The sequence below is a fragment of the Felis catus genome, chromosome A2 (assembly GCF_018350175.1).
Source record: "Felis catus isolate Fca126 chromosome A2, F.catus_Fca126_mat1.0, whole genome shotgun sequence".
NCBI lineage: Eukaryota > Metazoa > Chordata > Mammalia > Carnivora > Felidae > Felis > Felis catus.
The window spans coordinates 149307059-149328166 of record NC_058369.1 but is presented as its reverse complement, the minus strand read 5'-3'; the positions used below and the strand labels follow the sequence as shown (position 1 = coordinate 149328166).

General features: G+C 40.3%; 1 protein-coding gene across 4 annotated transcripts in view; it reads right to left on the bottom strand.

Moving 5' to 3' along the window:
• EXOC4 (exocyst complex component 4) overlaps positions 1–21108 on the bottom strand; it is a 750068-nt gene that overhangs the window by 443852 nt on the left and 285108 nt on the right. The window lies entirely within an intron of this gene.

Here is a 21108-nt window from a genome sequence, read left to right as displayed (position 1 = left end):
GAAAGATAGAGAGAGAAGAATATGCCAAATAAACTATGTCTTAGTTTCCTTTTTATTTATTTATTTATTTTAGAAAGCGAGAGAGAGTGTGAGTGGGAGAGAGGGGGAGAGGGAGAGAGAGAGACTCTTAAGCAGTCTCCACACTGAGCATGAAGCTCGACATGGGGCTTGATCTCATGACCCTGGGATCATCACCTGAGCCGAAATCAAGAGTCGGACCCTCAAATGACTGAGCCCCCAGGCACCCCAGTTCTGTTTGTTTCTTTAAGTAACATATAAACAGGACAGAGAGTGGGCCAGGGAGTCTGGACCTGTCACACTTCCATGCACTGTTACCAGGACAATCTCTAAGAGATGACCCCCCCGGATAGATGACTCACAGCAAACTTGCTTTCAAATGTATATTGACAACATTTAATTGTGTACTTTTCTTGGTATAATTTGTAAGTAGTTGACACTTCTATAGAAGCTAAAAAAGAGGCTATTTCTCAAAAGCCTGTTACTATCTGACTAGACAAAGGTTTGAAATATTAAGAAAAAAAGCCTACAACGCTTTAAGCTAGAACCCTTGGCTGGTTAGAAACATACGTGCATTTCTGCCCCACAATAGGCTGCAGGGTGAACAAAGGGCTGAGAGAGCAAAGTTGTAAGGTTTCTTATTTTCTTCTGAACATGACTGATTTTTGTTGTTGTTTTTGATTCTGCAATTATGAATTCCTGGAACAGCAGAAAGACCCTTATATAAATGAGAATGCTGAAATATTTTCTAAATGATTTTCTAATGATCTGCCTTTTTGGAAAATGTGCGACACTGCTTCTCTCCATTAGTGTGAATAATAGAGGGTACTCCACATCGAGATGACCGGGCGAGGGGGAAACTATGCAACCCTCATTTCACTGAAGAAGAAAACAGGTCTACATAAATAATAACACTTGAAAACGACACAGCTACTTAATGTCCAAACTGCTTTTGTAATCATACTCTTACCTGAGCCTCACAGTACTGAAGGAAAGCAATTGATGAGAAAAATCAAGACACCAAAATGTGAAGCACCTTGCCTAAGATCTTGACAGATGGTTAGTACTTTAAAACAAACGAAAATGTTAGGCAATGCGAGGAACATTCAAACATCTCAAAAGTCAAAGGATCTGTCTAGTTTTCAATACCTGCTCTATAATTAACCCGCAACTTGGTAGTTAGGGGGAAATGATGTCAAGTTGGACATGAATTTGTACTTTGTAGACTAAGAATCATACCACTTCCCTCCAACTATCTCATCGCAGTTACCAAAATAAACGAAACAATGAAAGGTAGGCTTTGAACACAAAACATTCCACAAATTCCAAGAAAAAGACTTAATCTGTACCCATCTATCTCAGAAACAACCAATGTTCAGGACGAGCTCATAGCAGATTTAGAAGTTAAGGTCAGAAAGGCTGATTTGGTATCTGTCTTCAAAACCACAACAGTACACCATATTCAGTGAACACATGAAGATTTCACAGTATGGTCATCTTCTGTCTAACAGCAATTAGACAGCAGGGCTTCTCAGAGGGAGGGGAGGGCCAAAGGGAAGCCAGAAAGGGTCAGAACAATGTAGAAGAAACAAGAGGAACAAGTGGAGAACGAAAGGAATGCAGCAAAGAGAAAAGAATATAGTAACATTCAGCAAGAACAATATGACAAAAAACTAAAACACAGCTTTCTCTACTCATCTTGGAATTTCTGCTTCTTCCAGGAAAAAAAAAAAAAAAGGAAATGTTAGCAAGCCTCTTCATTTGCACATGGGAGTCATGTCCTCTACTGAGAGGTGAGGCTTTACAAAAGTGATAAACAATGGAAATATGTGACCCACATATGTCACATATTTAGAAAATTTAGAATTTTCCAGTAGCCACATTAAAAAAGTAAAAAGAAACCAGTCAAATTAATTCCATTAATATTTTAACTTAACCTAACACATCCAAAATGTCATTTGAACATGTAAACACATGTAGGGGCGCTTGGGTGGCTCTGTCGGATGAGCATCTGACTCTCGGTGTTGGCTCAGGTCATGATCTCGCGCTTCATGTGATCGAGCCCCATGCACTGTCAGTGCAGAGCCTGCTTGGGATTTTCTCTCTCTCTCTGTCCCTCACCTCCTCCCTTAAAATAAATAAATAAACATTAAAAAAACAAGTGAATACATTTAACAATTGACATATTTTATATTCTTTTTTAACACTGCCTTGAAATCTAGGTTACTTTTTATACTTAGAGCACAACCCAATCCAGACATTAAATTTTCATCAGAAAAACCCTGATCTGTATTTCAGCTTCATAAAATTTGCAACTGAAAAAGTAGATTTCATATACCTAAGGTGTTCTAGATATAATTATAAGTTTTCAGTGACTGAATCAGTATCAGTTTTAATTTAAATTAATTAAAATTCAATAAAATTTAAAATTCCGTTCCTCAGCTGTATAATGAGCCTTATGTAATTCATGCTACTATGCCGGACAGCACAACCATACACATCAAGTTCTGCAGTTTCTAGAACATCACGCATCATTTTGCCAAAACTGGTACAGCTTCCTAAAGAACAAATGGAGGTGAACGAAGTCCAAATACTAAATAATTGGTCATCTGTTCACTAACAGTACTTAGACTGGGAGGGTGTGGCAAAGACTTAGTTGTCGCCAACAATCGCTCTCCCATACGAACAGTTCTCCTGAGTTAAGGTGGAGCATGTTGAAATTCCGACTGTGTTTCTGGCCCTCCATCAAGTAAGGTGTGGCTCTATGACTGAGTTTGGTCAATGGGACATAAGCAGAAGTGCTGGGTAGTAGTTTCTTGGGATAGCCCTTAAAAAACAGCTGGACCAGGCCATTTGACCCGTTTATAATTTGTCCCTTTTTCATTCAGTGGCTGCAATGGCCATCATCTCGGACCATGGTTCTGCCACAGAATGAGTTGGAACTCATGCCAGGACCATGATTTGGAAGGAACCAAACCATACAAGGAGTCTGTGGAACCAGACCATCATACATCCCTGAACTACGTAACTTTTGACTTCTAAGTTAAGAGGGAAAAATAGAAAAACAACTACATTGTAGAAGCCATCGTTATTTTAGGTCTTCGTTACTTAGAGCAGAAACTAGCCACAATAACAGAGTGGGTACTCTATGGACATCAATTCAGCAAACTTGATCTCCATGATCTGACTGGCTTGAAAGGATAGTTCACATATACTGAAGAAGATGAACAAAAGTGAAAATTTGACTGGTTACAAATTCACATCTGCCCCTGAGTTTCTGCCTTTGAAAAGAACCCTGATTTTGTTCTTTTGGACAGTAGCACGCTATACGGGAGGCTGACCCCAATGTTCTTAGGGCCAGAGCTAGATTTAGCCAAGAGTCTGTACTTTAGGCCAGTGAGATATGCCGTCTTCTGAGAAAGGCTCTCTTGTTTTATACAGGAAATTCAAGAAGAGGTGGACCTTTGTTGCCTACAAGCTCTCGTGATAGCTGTGAAAACTAATGTGCTTGGACACTGGTGCCATCTTGGAGCCAATGTGAAAATGAAGTCCACACTTGGAAAAGGGAAGACCCCATGAGAACAGCAGAGAAACAAAGCCTGAGGCAGGGCCTCTGTACTAAACCCGAAACCTACCCTTCCAAAGGGGCTTCTTGAGACACTGATTGGGAAGCCCCTTTATTAAGGGGAAGATGTGGGATTCATTTTTTTTTTTAATTTTTAACGTTTATTTACTTTTGAGAGACAGAGAGATAGAGTGTGAACAGGGCAGGGGCAGAGAGAGAGGAAGACCCAGAATCGGAAGCAGTCTCCAGGCTCTGAGCTGTCAGCACAGGGCCAACGCGGGGCTCAAACCCACGAACTGTGAGATCATGACCTGACCGAAGTCAGACGCTCAACTGACTGAACCACCCAGGCCCCCCGGAGATGTGTGATTCTATTACTAATAGCTAGAGTCATATAAAATGATACAAGAATTTCCCCACAGAAGCATACCATTTTTCCCAAGCCCCAAAACAAAGAAAAAACATGAATTTACAAACAAAAAATACACCACTGCATTAGGGGAACATAGAGGTTGATGACAAAGGATGGAATTTAATAGCAGGAAAATCTGACTTTAAGTAGTTCTACTGTTCATTTCGCAAATATGAACAACTTAACACATATTTTCCCTATCTTTAAAACACAGTTAAAAAATTAAAATATGGGGCACCTAGGTGGGTCAGTTGGTTAAGTGTGTGACTTCAGCTCAGGTCACGATCTCATGGTTCGTGAGTTTGAGCCCCCCGTTAGGCTCTGTGCTGATAGCCCAGAGCCTGGAGCTTGCTTCAGATTCTGTGTCTCCCTCTCGCTCTGCCCCTCCTCTGCTCACACTCTGGTCTCTCTCTCTAAAAAAAAAATAAATAAACATTTAAAAAAAATAAAAATACTTTAAAGAATAAATTTTGATAAATTTAAAAAATAAAACATAAAATAAAACAAAGTTAATGTTGCCTATTTTTGTCTTTTCTCCAAAACGAGGCAGCACATTAGGAAATAAAACAACAGCCAGAACTCTCACAAAATTTCTCGTAAATCCATGGTACAATTTCTTTTTGCAGTGTAAAATAAAGTAACCAAAGAGCATTGCTACTACTGCAGTTAAAGGACTAGAAGAAATCCAGGATTTCTTAGGTCAAGGATTGACCTAAGGACAGGTCAAGGATTGAGCTATGGAACAACTGGAGTACCTACACTATGGGGGAAGGGAACGAAATGGCACGAGAGAGTGAGGCGGGAGATGGGAGACACAGGAAGAAAACTGTGGGGTGAGAGAAAAGCCGGAGGAAGACAGATGGTGGAGCAGGGGAGGTGGCCAAGACCACTTAGAAGCCACGCTTCGTCAGCTATGACAAAGACAGGCAGACAGAGGTGCGGGAATCTGGGTTTCAAGTCTTCGGAGCCAGAGAGGACAGAGGCCTGATGGGGAGGATCACGGCCGAACTCCAAATCTGAGACTCTCCGTCAATGCCTTAGGAAAAAGAAGAAAAAAAATAAATCGAAGAGTCGAGAAGTTTGGTGAGAAGATATAGGAAGTGGCAGATACAGGAAAGAACTTCGTGTTGGTGTTAGGTGTGCTTTAGGATTAGAAAGACCAGAGTTCAAACAACAAAGTTCAGCACCTGCTAGAAGAAAGACAGGAAAGTCCACATGGAAATCTTTTCTCAATCTTTTTCTGCCCCATCTCTTCTAACCAGCTTTTAGTTTCTCCCTCTTTAGATCTTACCTACCGTCTCTCTAATCTGTAAGCCTCACATACTTTTCCCCCTTTGGGTCTAAGGAAAGCACCATTTAACCTGAATCAACCTGGTTTCCCTTTAAGGTTTCTGGCAACTGCAAGATTCTAAAATTCTTCTCTCATTGACACCCGGAATCATCAAAAGGAGTATCTCTGGTTTGCAGATAGTCTCTTGATCACTATGCCCCGATTCTACCTCCTCGGAGCACATTACTTATTTTCATCTAACATACAGCTAGGCTTTGCAGGGTTTCTTTCTGATAAATGAGTTCTTAAAATATTATTAAATTTTACTACGTCTTTATGTAACCACATGAAATGTGGATTCTGATAGGAAATTAGAATGCATTTATTCTTGTTTTAATACTTAATAATTCATTTTAATATTTAATAAACAACGCAGGTTTCTTTTTGTTTGCTTAATAGATCCTTTTGTATATTGTTTCTAAGATGTGTATTTTACTGTATTTGCTCAAATATGCTTGCTCATCTATTATAGAAACACACCGTTAGAAGGATTTTGTGAAAGTGAGGTGCAGGAGTTGTGAGAACTGCATGTGACAAACAGGATTGTCTTTTAAAGCCAACCCTTCGATGTACGGAAAATACAGAACCGAAGGATCTAAAACCGGGAAGGAACGTCATAATTCAAGAGCTCCATCCATAAAGATCTCCTACGATTTTTTACTATACGGATCTGACAAGGGGACTTCATCAGCTATTCTCAATCCAGACTCTCCAAGACAAACTGATTCCCATTTTATAATTATACACACATTACTAATTCAAGGAGCAAGGTGGCCTATGGCTTACAGATTTCTAGCTGGATTATCTCAGGCTCTGAAGGTTATGCCTGCTAGGAAAGGATTAGCAGAGTTAATTTCAGATAGTGAACTGGAGATACCAAGACTAATGAAGAAACGTCAGAGTCTACAACCGGAGCAATAAAGCAGCCTCTCCAATCTCGCCTTGACAAATCTCTCCTCGCGCAGATGTTACTCACTCCGTATCACTTGTAAAAACAACAAAACGGCACCACCATACTTATCTAAGGCACAGAGGCAGTGGCTATTCGCCGCATTGTCTCCTGCGCGTCACATCACACCAAGTCGGAGAAGAATTACGGCCAGCGAAATGGAAGACTTCCTCGATTTTCTGAAAATTTAAGCCCTTTGATTAACATCTATCAGTTTGGTTGTTGGATGGATCTTTCGAAGGCTCTCCAGATAACTGCAGGTGTCAACACTCCTGTGTGCAACACAGTGGCCGAAAAAGAATCCTTTCCAAAGGCTCCTAAGGCTACAGAGAACTGAAGTCCACATCTTGCCGTACTTTTGTTGGCTAACGAATAATTACAGCAGGTGAATTCTATAGAGTTCTGGACGGGAAAAATGACAAGAACTGGTTAGTCCCACAGACCCAAATTACGCTCTCAGGACACAGTACAGCTACTGCCCATGTCTGCATGTCTGTATGCACCTTGTTGCCGCGGTATGAGGCAAAAATGAACCAATTCTCAAACCTGCATTCATTCACTGTCCCAAAACCCAATGTCACCTTTTGTAATCCAATGACCTGCGCCTTCTGTCCAACGGGGTGCAAACCTACGAGAAATCACTTCCAGAAACTAACGGTTCAATAAGCCCCTTAAGAAATTCATACCAGCAACTTTGTCCCAGAACGTGTATTTTTAAACAAAATAAATACAGTGTCAGAAATGAAGGAAAAGAGGCAGTATTGCTGGGAAATACAGCTAGGAAAATATGCTATATCTCCATGTGTATATATATGGAATATATTCATTAATAATATATCCATTAATTAAAGTGGAATTACATCAAATTAGCTAAAAAGGGAGCAAAAAAGTGTTAGGCCTTCATTGCTTTTTTTTTTTTTTTTTTTTTTTTTTTTTTTACTGGACATAGATAAAGGATAATGGCAAAAAGGCAGCCGTCGTTCATTACTAGTGTACTTACTGCTAATAAATTCTTATCCTCCCAAACAGACAACCATAAATAACACGCCAGAAATACTGAACCAAAGGTATTTTGTTTGCTTTTAAGATGCTATTTAATATTTTCAAAGGGTGGGGTGGAAGGGCCAGGTGAGGAAGGGAAGGGAAAGGGAAATCACTCATTTTGTGTACATGGTATTTAATTTCTTTGCTGGATTGAGCCTGGGATCTGGGTCTCATGAATCTGAATGCTGCCACATGGCTCAGTTCCTAATGATTGGTCTATTACACTATAGGTGGATTTATTTGAACAATTAAATGACTTGTCCAAAACAGAAGGCATTCCTGCCTTCCAGTAGATAAAATACACAAATTCCCTGAGGGGATGAATATAGGGCAGGAATACAAAGACGTGTGTCTAACAATGGTAAAAATGTCAGGAAACAGAAAATGTCAAATCCCCAAGGGAAAAACAAACTCAAACTTTGGCTACAGCTCAGGCACTACTTTTCTTGTGATGAAATTATAGTCTACAGTCTCCCCTAAGGGAACAAAATGCTCGAACTAATCAAAGTGTAGTGTTTGCTGGGTTTTCTGTTTTCAAAGTTCAAAACAGAAGCAAAAGCAACAACATAGCTTTCATGTCACTGTTGGCAGGAAATTTAACTCTTCTCAGGATAACTTTTCTTTGGACAAAAATGAACCAGAAATAAGAGTTGCACATTCTGAGTTCCTCTCTCAGATTCCAATTTCCTGCCTGGTATGCGGGAAGCTAAAGCAATCCGGAGAACAAATTTAACTGTTAATTACAGATGCAAGCCATCATCTGATTTTGCGGATGGGGTCAAACAATGATGGTAAAACTTGGCCATTTACTCCATGAGTTTTGTTCCCTCTGACACGTAAATACCTTGTAACAGACAAAGGATTTGAATAAAAATGGCTGTGGACTCCCCAGCTTTCCAAGGCCAGTCAAGTTCGGTTTGTGTGTGAGCAGTGACGGTTCACTTAGTTCTGAGCTCAATTTCCCGAGAGATCCAGTTTTCGCTATGGAATTCAAAGGTACTTCCTTCCTCATTCAGTCTCTAAAGAACAATTAACAAAGGGGCGCCTGGGTGGCTCAGTCGGTTAAGCGTCCGACTTCAGCTCAGGTCAAGATCTCGCAGTCCGCGAGTTCGAGCCCGGCGTCGGGCTCTGGGCTGATGGCTCAGAGCCTGGAGCCTGCTTCCGATTCTGGGTCTCCCTCTCTCTCTGCCCCTCCCCCGTTCATGCTCTGTCTCTCTCTGTCTCAAAAATAAAAAAACGTTAAAAAAAAATAATAATAACAAGGCCCAACCAATGGAGGCAACTAGTCTTTATCTCTCTGGTTCTGATTTTGCAATCCTGAGTGTCTGGCCTGTTAAAAATCAGATGAAACAAGTTATTAAATATTTAACTCCCAGGGATTCCACAACCTCTTCTTAGATATGAAGGCCTGGCTTTTCCCACCATTTCCAGTTATATTTTGATATTCTATCAATTCCTTGTCAGGATGATGTATGTCCACTGCAGGGTAAGAGGGATGAGGAATACAAAGAGCTAATACAAACTGTCTGTCCCTCTGCGCAAGGAGCCCATCAGGGAACTGAGGTCAAAGCTGATTGCACACACACATCGAGACACACAACAGCATGTCACACAGCCTAAGTACTGAGTTTATTCTGAATTTCTAATGAGAAAACTTCTGAGAGGCCTTCTCCCTATACCCCATCTAAAATTTCAACCTTCCCTTATGCCTCCTCTCCTGCTTTAATATTCCTCCTTAGCCTTTATCATTGTTACAGCATTATAAAAGATTTCTTATCTGGCTTATCATCCACCTCTGCTAAGTTCCATGATGGCAGGGACTTCTGTCCACTTCGTACAATGCTACATCCCCAAAGCCCAGCATCCTGCCAAGGCAAGTAGTCACTGAATGAATAAACGAGTGAGACAACCCCAAGGGACAAAAATCAGAAATATTAACTACTATGGTTCACATTTCACTTTTTAAAAATTTTAATTCAAAATTTACCTATACAATAGTCTCCTTTACAAATGAAGGATCTAAACTTGAGGAAAGTACGTTGTTCAAAGTTACACAGATAGTAAGTAACTGACGAGGATCTGCACAAAACTCTTAAACGACACCACACTGCTTCCTCTTCAAGGAAGAAATGAGACTTGAATCCTTGAGTTGGATCTTTGGGTGAAAATGGCCCAAGAAAACACACACCTGAAAAGTCACGAGGATCAAATACAGCAGAATGGCAAACCCCCAACATTTATGTAGAGATTTACGTTGAGAGAAATTAGAGGTAAGACTCTGAAGGGCTTTGAATGTCAGGACCTGTATTTTTACAAACGAACACTTTCAAACTTTTATTTTTCTTAAATGGTAGGTGGTTTTTTTTTGTCATCTGAAAGCTTATACAGAATTCTGAAATACTGTCAACGAAAAATCTGAGAGAAAATTCTGGAGAAGAGAGGTTAACAGAAAACTACAATAGACTAAAAACAAAGGCCTAAAAAACAATGATGCAAGTGGAAGAAATAACAAGTGACAGGTGTGAAAAGTGCTATCACAGAAAAAAATAAAAGAACTGGGTAAGAGATGAAGCAAAGACAACCAACCACCAGAGAGGATTTGCCATTTTGAATTCTAACTACATTGCTAATGCTGCTATCTTGGGAGAACAGGGAAATTTAGGAAGAGAAGGGTTTTAAGGGAGATGATGACTATGATTGTAGGTTAATATGCTCTCCTCCACCTCCATACGTCCCTAACTTGAGAGGCCCCCAAGATTCTGTTCTCCAATTCTTTGCTCTTCTTAACCCTCACCCTGAATGATCAAATGCACCATCAGGGCATCAACTACCACCTGAATGCTAATAAAAGCCTGCTAATAGAGCCCTGACCTCTCTCCCAAACTTGAGATTTCATCTAAATGTCTCGGACATTTCAAATTCAATAATCCGAATGCCTCGTCTCTACAACCTGGGTTTCTTCCCCCCAAACGGGACGCTCGACCACCCAGGTTCCCAGGCCACCACTCACCTCAACGCTCCTTCCTGTCCTTTACACGTTCGCCTTCCCCCACCCAATCAGTCAGAGGGAGTGAAGGAGTTTCAATTTTACGTTACACCTTTCTGTACTGCTTGGAATCTCTACATAACTTAAAATCTATAAACAGGGGGCACCTGGGTGGCTCAGTCGGTTAAGTATCTAACTTTTGATTTTCGCTCAGATCATGATCTCTTGGTCGTGAAATGGAGGCCCGCGTCAGGCTCTGAGCTGATGGCAAGGAGCCTGCTTGGGATTCTCTCTCTCTCTCCCTCCCTCCCTCCCTCTCTCTCTCTCTCTCTCTCTCTCTCTCTCTCTCTCTCTGCCCTTCTCCCGCTCATGCTCACTCGCTTGCTCTCAAAATAAATAAACATTTTTTAAAAAACCTAAAAACAGAAAACAGCAAGTGTTGGTGTGGCTGTGGAGAAATTGGAACCCATGTGTACCACCAGTGGTAATGTAAAATGGAAAATAGTATGGGAATTCCATAAAAAAAATATAGAGAGAATTACCATATGACCCACTCATTGCACTTCTGGGTTTATTTCCAAAGGAAGGGAAAGCAGGATCTCCGAGGGCTATTTGTACACCCGTGTTCACAGCAGCATTAATCACAACATCGATATATTATTATCTACATAGCCAAAAGCAGGAAGCAAATAAAACATCCATCAGATAAATGAATGGATAAACAAAATCTGGTATCACATACAATGTAGTATCATGCAGCCTTGAAAAGGAACAAAGTTCTGGCACCTGCTACAACAAGAATAAACCCTGAGGACAGCATGTCAAGTGAAATATACCAGTCACGAGCGACAAATACTATGGGTCCACTTACAGGAGGTAACTAGACTAGTCAAATTCAAAGAGACAGAAATTAGAATGGTGGTTGCTTAGAGGAGGGGGTCATGGAGTGTTAGTGTTTCATAGCTATAGCATTTCAGTTGGGGAGGATGAAAAAATCTCTGGAGATGGATGATGGTGAATGTACCTGATAACATTGGCAAATTTTATGTTATGTGTGTATCGCCACAATCAAAAATAAGTGAAAATTTAAAAGTCAATGAAGCGATTAAAGAAAATCCCAGCTACAAAACACAGGTAAATAGTAGTGTTTAAACAAACCAAAAAGAGTACTCGGGCACCAAAAGATATTCATACTCTGTCAGTGCCCATTTCTTATCAAAAGAAATGATACATGGCAAGGATAAACAAATCATTTACTCATGTCAGGTACTACATTTTCATTTCAGAGACAAAAAGCCAATATATTATACTTTATGCTGAACTATCCCTTCACTGTTAATCAACTTTAAATGAAACTCTTTATGGATGACTAGAGACCTAAAACTCAAGTATCAGTATACCATTAATATTTTAATTGAACACATGAATATTCATAGGCATTTATTTCTTTAAAGAACATGGTAAGATAACCAAATTACTCTAATATGCAAATTTCAACCCTGACAAGACATCTTACCTTCATCTACATTACAAAAACCAACGCATTGTGGGCCCATTCATTATTTATGTAATCCTAGAGTTTTTCAGGTTAACAAGAGCTACTGAACAGAAGCAACATTTTCTCAGATGGGGGCAGAGTCAACAGTGGTATTCCAAAGTCATTTTACCCTAAGCCTCTGAAAGAGTTGTATTTATTTCTCAGGATTCCAAACTAATTTCAAAACCACCCCCAACACCTGTTCCTCACGACAAGCCCAGGAGAATCAGGAGAAGACAATGTTATCAAAGCTTTGTTTCTCTGCTTTCTCTTTCAAGCCCTGGGACACTCCAGCTCTAACATTGCAAAACATTTTAAGAACTTTGACAGCCATGCCAACTGTTTTATAAAACTAACTGCACATTCCTTCCATTTCCAGTTGCAAATACATTTATGCAAATCGGTAGTCCCCCAAAGTGAAGCAACACATTTTCATGCAAAGAGACAAATAACCTATCTATTCAAAGATCTACACAGAATATGTCACCGCATCAGGTTATATACTTTTTAAATAATGTTATTATTTGCAAGTTAGCCATGGTGATAAGAAATATAATGGCTAAAATTCTATGAAAAATTCTGATTCTCACTGATTCTGAGATACAAAAAATATATCGTTAAGTTCAAAATCTTGTGAGTGGAAAACAAGAGGCTGGAATTTTATTTTTTCTTAAATGTTTATTTATTTTGAGAGAGAGAGAGAGAGAGAGAGAGAGAGCGAGCATGCACACACACAAACATGAGCAGGGGACTGGCAGAGAAGAGTGGGTGAAAGAGAATCCCAAGAAGGCTCTGTGGTGTCGGCCCAGAGCCTAATGTGGGACTCGATCTCACAAACCATGAGATCATGACCTGAGCTGAAATCAAAAGTCAGATGCTTAAATGACCGAACCACTCAGGCAGCCCAAGAGGCTGGAATTTTAGTTGCCTGATAAATAATCAGAAATCTGGGAACTGCACTCAAGGTTTTGGAGCATCAAGTAAGGTAAAAATATTCCTTTCTACGGACTTAGGATGGACAGGTAAGTCATGAAAATCTCACCAAATATCTGATGAGAGGTGAAACTGATTTCAAAGGGAGAAATGTGGCCAAAAGCAGGATAGAGAACCATGGACTTCCTTTTCTTTGAATTCAATTTGGTAACTCCATTACTTATGTATTTTAATTTCAACACATTAAGCCTGTAAGAATAACAGTTTCACATGTACAACGAATTGGAAAAAAATTTACATTTACCTATTTGGGGTGAGGGGGTTATGAAAGAAACACCTGTACAATTTTCAAAATCTAGAATCTCTACTATGCTGATTTATCTCCAACTATGAACACTTAACTTGCATAATGTCATTGTACTGGTATCTTACTATGCAATGTACTTCCAAATAATCAGAGGGATCCATCTTGGTTTCTTTTTTTTTTTTTATTTTAATGGGTTTTTCGGGGGGGGGGTCAGAAAAATTGCATATGTAAAACAAAACTACCAGTTTCAGTCAGTCAACAAATATGTATTGAGTATATAAGGCCAGAGGAAGTAACAAATTTGAACTGTATAATTCGATTATTACAACATGGATGACGACATTGATAATAATCGGTAGACTAAAAACTGCATCCTCTTGACTCTTACAGGCAATTCACCCAAACTGAGATGCAATGGGACTAACATAAACCACAAGAGAGTCCTGAGAAAGAACAAAGAGATCTAGGTTCCTTCTCTGGACTCTGTCACGTAATTTGTTGTGCAATGTCAAACAAGTGTCTTTAACTTTTGAGAGCCTCAGTTCTCGCTTCTGTAAAACACTCTAGACATCTTCCAAGACATCTTCTAACTGCACAGTAATCACTGGAATAAATGCGGCAACAATTATTTTAGGACAAGTTAGTACCAGGAAGAGAATGAAAATGTTTTCGACGGTGGTCCAGGAATTTACACGGTGGCATTTTTAGAGTTCAAAATTTTTTTCATGGAAGAAAAAAATTTTTTCTGGGAGAAAAATATTATTAAGTTGAAGGAGAAAGAAAGATATACAAGTTTGTTATTACATCATGTATTTGCTAACTGCCTAAAGTCTGACGGATGCAGCGAGTAAATATTTGAAGGCAAGGGGAGGTAACATATTCTACTTTTCTAATCTAAAATATTATCCCAACTTTAACAAAGGTATATCCCAGCTCCGTCGCGTGTATACTTTATTTTTTGATTATGTCTATCTTTTAAAAAAATTTTTTTTAATGTTTTTATTTTTCAGAGAGAGGGAGACAGAGCACGAGTGGGGGAGGGGCAGAGAGAGAAGGAGACACAGAATCCAAAGCAGGCTCCAGGCTCCGAGCTGTCAGCAGAGCGCCTGATGCAGGGCTCAAACTCACGAACTGCAAGATCATGACTTGAGCTGAAGTCAGACACTTAACCGACCAAGGCATTCAGGTGTCCCGATTATGTCTATCTTTAAACTACATTGTAAAAGAGACTTCCAAGTCCAGCTTCTGTGCCTGTGAGTAGGAACATCTTCTTCCACTTATTAAGATATGAAAATTAATCTCCAAACCTGAGCATATGTTTTTCTCTCTCTCATGCAGCACTCACATGCATACGGTGAGTAACAGAAAAGAAAACATGAAAACTAAGTTAATTTAATTTTAGCATTTTTTAATAAGCAGAAATAATCATCATCCCCATCACAAGAATTAGGTGTTACAAGACTGGTGTAGTACAACTCCAGTGTTTACACAAATGTTAGATGAATAATTATCAGAACTATGGATATTTCGAAGGTCATCCTCTCATCTGTCATCACTGAAGTTAAACAGATGAATTAATCTGCTCTGCATCTCAAGGACTTCTACCAAGACTCGCTGTGTTATATATATAAGGGCTGCACAGAGGCAAAGGCCTCATGGTTACCTCTCCAACAGCACACTCAAGGCCTAGTCTCCACATTGGTACCCAGAGGTCCCATTTCTCAGTTCTGGCTTATTTTTCTACGGAGTCTGAATGAGATTACCTCTAGCGTTATCTGGATGCTAACTGTCACCTCCTTAAGTAACCATCTTTATAGACCTGGGATTATTGGGATCCCCCTCTTTGCTCATTTTGACTTTGCTGGCGGTTACTAAATGGGCCAACGTAAGAGAATGTTTTAAATAATTCAAGCTCAACTAACAGATGCCCCCTATAAATGGGTTAAATAAGTTTTTTAAACCGGCATAGTAATACACTACATAATGGTAATTTGACTGTGATGGAGACAGCAGATTAAAATGAAAGAGACAAGCCAACCAATCACTCTTCTTAAGGTGTGATCTGCCAATTATCTCAACCAACACAGATCCTAATATTATCATTCTAGGCCATATGTGTAATTCGCAGGCAAAAAATAAATCTTTTAACAAGTCTGTAAGAGCTGTTGGCACCCATTCATGCCAGCCTGCACTAACATCTTGAGAATTTCGTCTATTCCAAAAAATACATAATGAGGAGGGAGTCGAAGAGGTGGGAGAGAACCTAGCCATAAACGTGATTTAGTTATAGGTTCAAAGAAGATGTAAAGATCCAAGCAATTCTTTTTAAATATGCTGATAGATAATAACAAAAATGCTGGCAGAGCTCGCCGCTCGTGAGCTGAAGAAGTATGTGGAGGTCCAGAACACTCTCGGTATTCACTGTGCCCATCTGTCAGCCACACAGTCACCGAACAGAACGAGCAATTACCAAAGCCCTTTTCAGATATAATCTGTCAACCACATCTCATCTTCCTGCCAAAAGAAATCAGAACTGAGGAATGCAAAAACAGACTGGCCTTATGGGACCAAGGAGAAGTTCATTTAAGATGAACCTGGAGGTGAAGAAAGGAAACAGGAAAATTAGAGAACTGTTAGAAGCACTCACCAGAATGTATCTGAATTGAACGCTGGGCACCAAAGAAGCATGAAAGGAGAGAGGAGCCACTATGATATAAACCCTCTTTGCTCTACTGCACTTATTACAACTGTAAATTCAAGAAATTGTCTACTCATTCCCAGAACTGGTTCCCTCTAGACAGGGAACATACTGAACTGACCCCTCTACAGCCATCCTATTCCCATCCCCTACCACCAAAACACGATTTTTAAATCAAGGCAACTGTTTCAATTCTTGAGACATTTATTACATGTGCTCAACATCTAAAGTAGTATTGTAAGCTCTATGGCTCCATAATTTGAAGGTGAGGAGAGCTCTTTCAAAGTTAATGTTCTACTACAAAGCAAAAAAACTCCCGTCTACTTTGTGATCATGCCCATACTCGAGGTGAAACTAACCTGCACTGAAAAATGCACTGTACAGATGGGTCAGGATTAAGAGAGAGATCATTAGGTATATATAACTCAGTGCAAGGTGATGAAAACTTGGACAAGGTGGTAGCAGTGAGATTAGGAGTCACAAGAGGTGAATCTAAATGAAAGAGGAAATGACAAGATATAAGAGTTCTAAGGGATCTAGTTCTAGAAAGATCTAGGGGACAAAAGAAATGTGGTACGTTCAAAAGTACATGTGATTGGGCACATACTGATTTCCCCGGGGAATGGGGGGGGGGAATCAATTTAAAAGGTGATTTTTAAATTTTTTTTATGTTTCTTTATTTATGGGGGGGGGAGAGAGAAAGAGAGGGAGAGAGAGAGAGCGAGCGAGCATGAGCGTGTGCAAATGGGGGAGGGACAGAGAGAGAGGGAGACACAGAATCTGAAGCAGGCTCCAGGCTCTGAGCTGTCAGCGCGGAGCGTGATGCGGGACCCAAACTCAGGAACCATGAGATCGTGACCTGAGCTGAAGTCGGACGCTTAACTGACTAAGCTACCCAGGTGCCCCACTTTAAAACTTTTTTAGGGGCGCCTGGGTGGCGCAGTCGGTTAAGCGTCCGACTTCAGCCAGGTCACGATCTTGCGGTCCGGGAGTTCGAGCCCCGCGTCAGGCTCTGGGCTGATGGCTCAGAGCCTGGAGCCTGTTTCCGATTCTGTGTCTCCCTCTCTCTCTGCCCCTCCCCCGTTCATGCTCTGTCTCTCTCTGTCCCAAAAATAAATAAACGTTGAAAAAAAAGATTAAAAAAAAATAAATAAATAAAATAAAAGTTTATAATCTAGATTCAGTCTAATCTCTCCCTAGATATTTAAAGAAGTCTGTGTGTGTGGTGTGTGTGTGTGTGTGTGTGTGTGTGTGTGTGTGTGTGTACTGGTATATGTATAAATATTTAAATGACATGTATGTATATAGATTTTACATACATATACACTGCATGTATAATCATAATATGGGACTACGTAGAATTATATATGTGCGCACACACACACACACACACACACACACACGCACACAAGCACCTCTGATTCCATTCAAGATCCAGAGCCACGTCAGTATACTATACACTTTCTACTTACTCCTGTCAGATACTGGTTATAAATAACAATATGTAATTATCCAAACTACTAGTAAGAACAACTTATCAGAAATCTTACCTAATAACCAATGATATTAAGAAGTACTTTGAGGGCACAAAATGCTCTATACGTGCTAAATAACAACTGGAAATAACTATAACATAACGGAAGGGATTTTAAATTTTTACGAGGCTGAAGAATCTCTCTTCGCAGCAGAAGTTACATCCCAACATCTTTACTTCATGCTCAACACAGGAACATGCAACTTTAGGGCTTGCAGCAAAACCCAAGGTTGGCAGTTAAGGACTCTGAGTCCATGAACTTCTGCAGGACTGCATATATGGTGGGCACATCACCACAAGCTTCCTGGGCCCCTGAATCCCCAGTGTTGGACTTGCCCTTGCAATTCCTCAGATGGACTCAAGTAGAAGAGCAGAGGTGAAGACCTGCCAGAGAGGAGGAGACTGAAGCACTATCTGTCGTGTCACCGCATCTGGTCCTTCTTCCATTCTCAGAAGTAGCTCTATGGTTCTCTGGACTGGTGCCCAGAATACCTAAGTTCCTCCTTGTCTTTGTCAATAACCAGTCAACTCACTTCTCTAATATTCTTACCTTTAAGTTTATTTATTTAATTTGAGCGAGGGAGTGAGCGAGAGAATATCCCAAGCAGTGTCTGCATTGCCAGTGAGGAGCCCCACGCGGGGACCAAACTCACGAACCGTGAGACCATGGCCCAAGCCGAAGTCTGACACTTAACTGACTGAACCACCCAGGTGCCCCCCAGCTCTAATATTCCATGGGAAGTTATGAGTATCACATACATCATAGACTAGTATTGGCTTTTTTTTTTTATTAATCAGAAACTTCAAAGTCAACAGTGTTAACTATATTCAAGATCTAACTATTCATATATTATTGTAGCTACATATGACCATACTCTTTTGTTTCAGAATTGGTACAGTTTTCAATTTATCTATCTATCTATCTATCTATCTATCTATCTATCTATCTATGCTTTATCATATAGTCATATCCCTACATATTACCTTAGAATGTGGCTAGGGCTTCCTGGTAAGTGGAAGGTGTCTAACTGAAAAATTTAAAATTAGATTCTTTCCCAGTCTGCTCCTTCCTGCCGGCACCCAGAAACCCTGCTGCCCCCCTCCATCTCAGGCTCACCCAGGGCAATGGTCCACGGTGTACCCCTTTCTCTTCACCTCAACATCTCCATCACCACTGGCCCTAGCTTAGAATTCAAGCTGCCTGACCCTCTCACACCTTTAAAAAAAAATCATCTTTTGTTTTCTTCACAGCAAAATTCTTTAAGTTGATGTTCCGAGGCCCCATTCCCAGCTCCCAACTCCAATTCACTCCCTAAACAGGCTTCTGCTCCCAGCAGCTACCTACAAAGCTCACCCCAAGGGCATCAGGGCCTTGTTTTCAGCCCTCTCCTATTGGAAGAAAAAAAATAAATAAATAAAGCCCTAAAACCAAACCAAACAAAAAAAACAAACAAACCCAAACTCCCCATTTTCATAGTGGGGACGTGAGTTTATTAAATTGTTGAATTTCTAGAAGTTATGAGAAAGAGACTGAGTCATAAGCCTTAAGTCACTATAGATCATATTCAAATACCATTGTTCCTCGACTATCAATCAGAAATCAAAATCATGCTGTTTCAGCGAGATGACATTTAGAGATGTCCCAAAAGCTTCCCCAGAATCCTAGCAGCTCTTCAAATCAGTAACCTATCTTCCTCAAAGTTTACTATTTTATTTTACTAAAGTGATTTTTGTTATGCCAGAAGGAATTCCTTTCATGTACCTTTTTGTTTATACTTCCTTTATTCTTCTACAACCTTTCAAATGCTAGGGATTTTTCATATACGCACACAAAAACTATCAATTTTTTTGCTTATGTTGTTCAAAGTAAAACGATTATCCAAACAATTTGATTGTTTATTATTCTTGATTTATTGCTGTTTTATATTGAGCAAAGCTTTTATAAGTTTTTTCCCTAACCTTATTGATTTTTCAGTTCCAGTCTTCTTTTCCAGGCAGGCTCATGTTTTAGCCTGTTCAATTATTCAGTGCTAGGATTCTGATTTATTGTTTGCAGTGCTACAAATCTGGAGGAAAAATTTAGACAGCCCTCTAGACAAGAATTTAGCCTGTAAAGGTGCAGAAACAAAAGAAAACAGACTGGGATGTTGTGTTAAAGTACCTCTGAACACAAACAAGTATAGCCATTCAAATAACGTCCTGGTTTCTTCAACATCCGCTGGCACTTAAATTCTCCTCTCATGAACACTACTGCCTTTTCCATTAGATTCTCTCAACCATCTTCTGGTTTATTTTCACCCAACAACTTGGCAAAACAGAAAATCTCCATATCTACTTTCTCAGTGAATTCTAATTTTTCATTATCCTTCCTTCTAAAGGATTCATTTTTACTAGCAATTTCCACTCTCACTAGCTCCCTTCTGTCTGATAACATTTGGCCTGTAGGGACCACCAAAGGGGCTCATCTGGTCACTCCAAGGGCTCACACTTGTCTCTCTTGTGAAGAGAGACATGTACTACATGACCTACAGGCACAAGAAGCAATTACTCTCATCACTTTAATAATGTTCCTTAATTATTTATATATTGAAGTTTGTATGTTTCAGGAACTGTAAAGGCAGAGTTCTTAAACAATTCTAAAGTCCAGCGTCTAGGAGGGGAAGGCTACCCAAGATGTTCAATAGGAGAATGACTGGAAAGCATGGAGATGCCAATACTTAAAAATCAGCGTCTCTGGGGCGCCTGGGTGGCGCAGTCGGTTAGGCGTCCGACTTCAGCCAGGTCACGATCTCGCGGTCCGTGAGTTCGAGCCCCGCGTCAGGCTCTGGGCTGATGGCTCAGAGCCTGGAGCCTGCTTCCGATTCTGTGTCTCCCTCTCTCTCTGCCCCTCCCCCGTTCATGCTCTGTCTCTCTCTGTCCCAAAAATAAAACGTTGAAAAAAAAAATTAAAAAGAAAAAAATCAGCGTCTCTAATCAGTTTCAAAATAAATTGTGGTTGAAAGCATTAGTTATCATAGCGTTACTTCTTTTAAATGCCTGTATAAAGGTGGCTCATGTTGGGCAACTGTACTTTGGTTATTAACAAGCATACATCACCCTGAGCGGTGGGTTATGTTGATTTCAGCTGCTTGCTGCATTTTGTGCCCAACCTCTAGCGGGAGTCAGTCACTTCCCTTTCCCTAACATCAAAGCCACACAGCAAAAAGATACTGAGGAATGGGAAAGAGTCTTGGTTTTACCACTTCCTACATGCGTGACTATGGATATACAACATCTATGTACTCCAGCTTCATGCATGACATGCGCCACCCTTCTCAAAGTATGGCGCAAATACCATCTTCATCTGAGTGGATACTTCAAAATATAGATTCTTGGGGGGGGATCTGGGTGGCTCAGTAGGTTAAGCATCTGACTCTTGGTTTCAACTCAGGTCATGACCTCATGGATTGCGGGCTCAAGCCCCCTCATCAGGCTCTGTGCTGACAGTGCCTGCTTGGGATTTTCTCTCCTCTCTCTCTCTCTGCCCCTCACCTGCTCTGTCTTCTCAAAATAAACACACTTCAAAAAATGTTTAAACAAAAATTTTTTTTAATATATAGATTCTTAGGCCCAGATATCAGTCCTGCCAAATCAGAACATCTCTGAGTTGGAGACCAGGAATCTCTATCTTCGCCAAGAATTACTTGGGGTACACTGAAATTGAAAACCAGTATGGCAAAGTAGCAACGCGTGCTAAGGAAAACCAGTGAAGCCCATCAGAAAACCTGACTGTTAATCACATCTCTGCCACCCAAT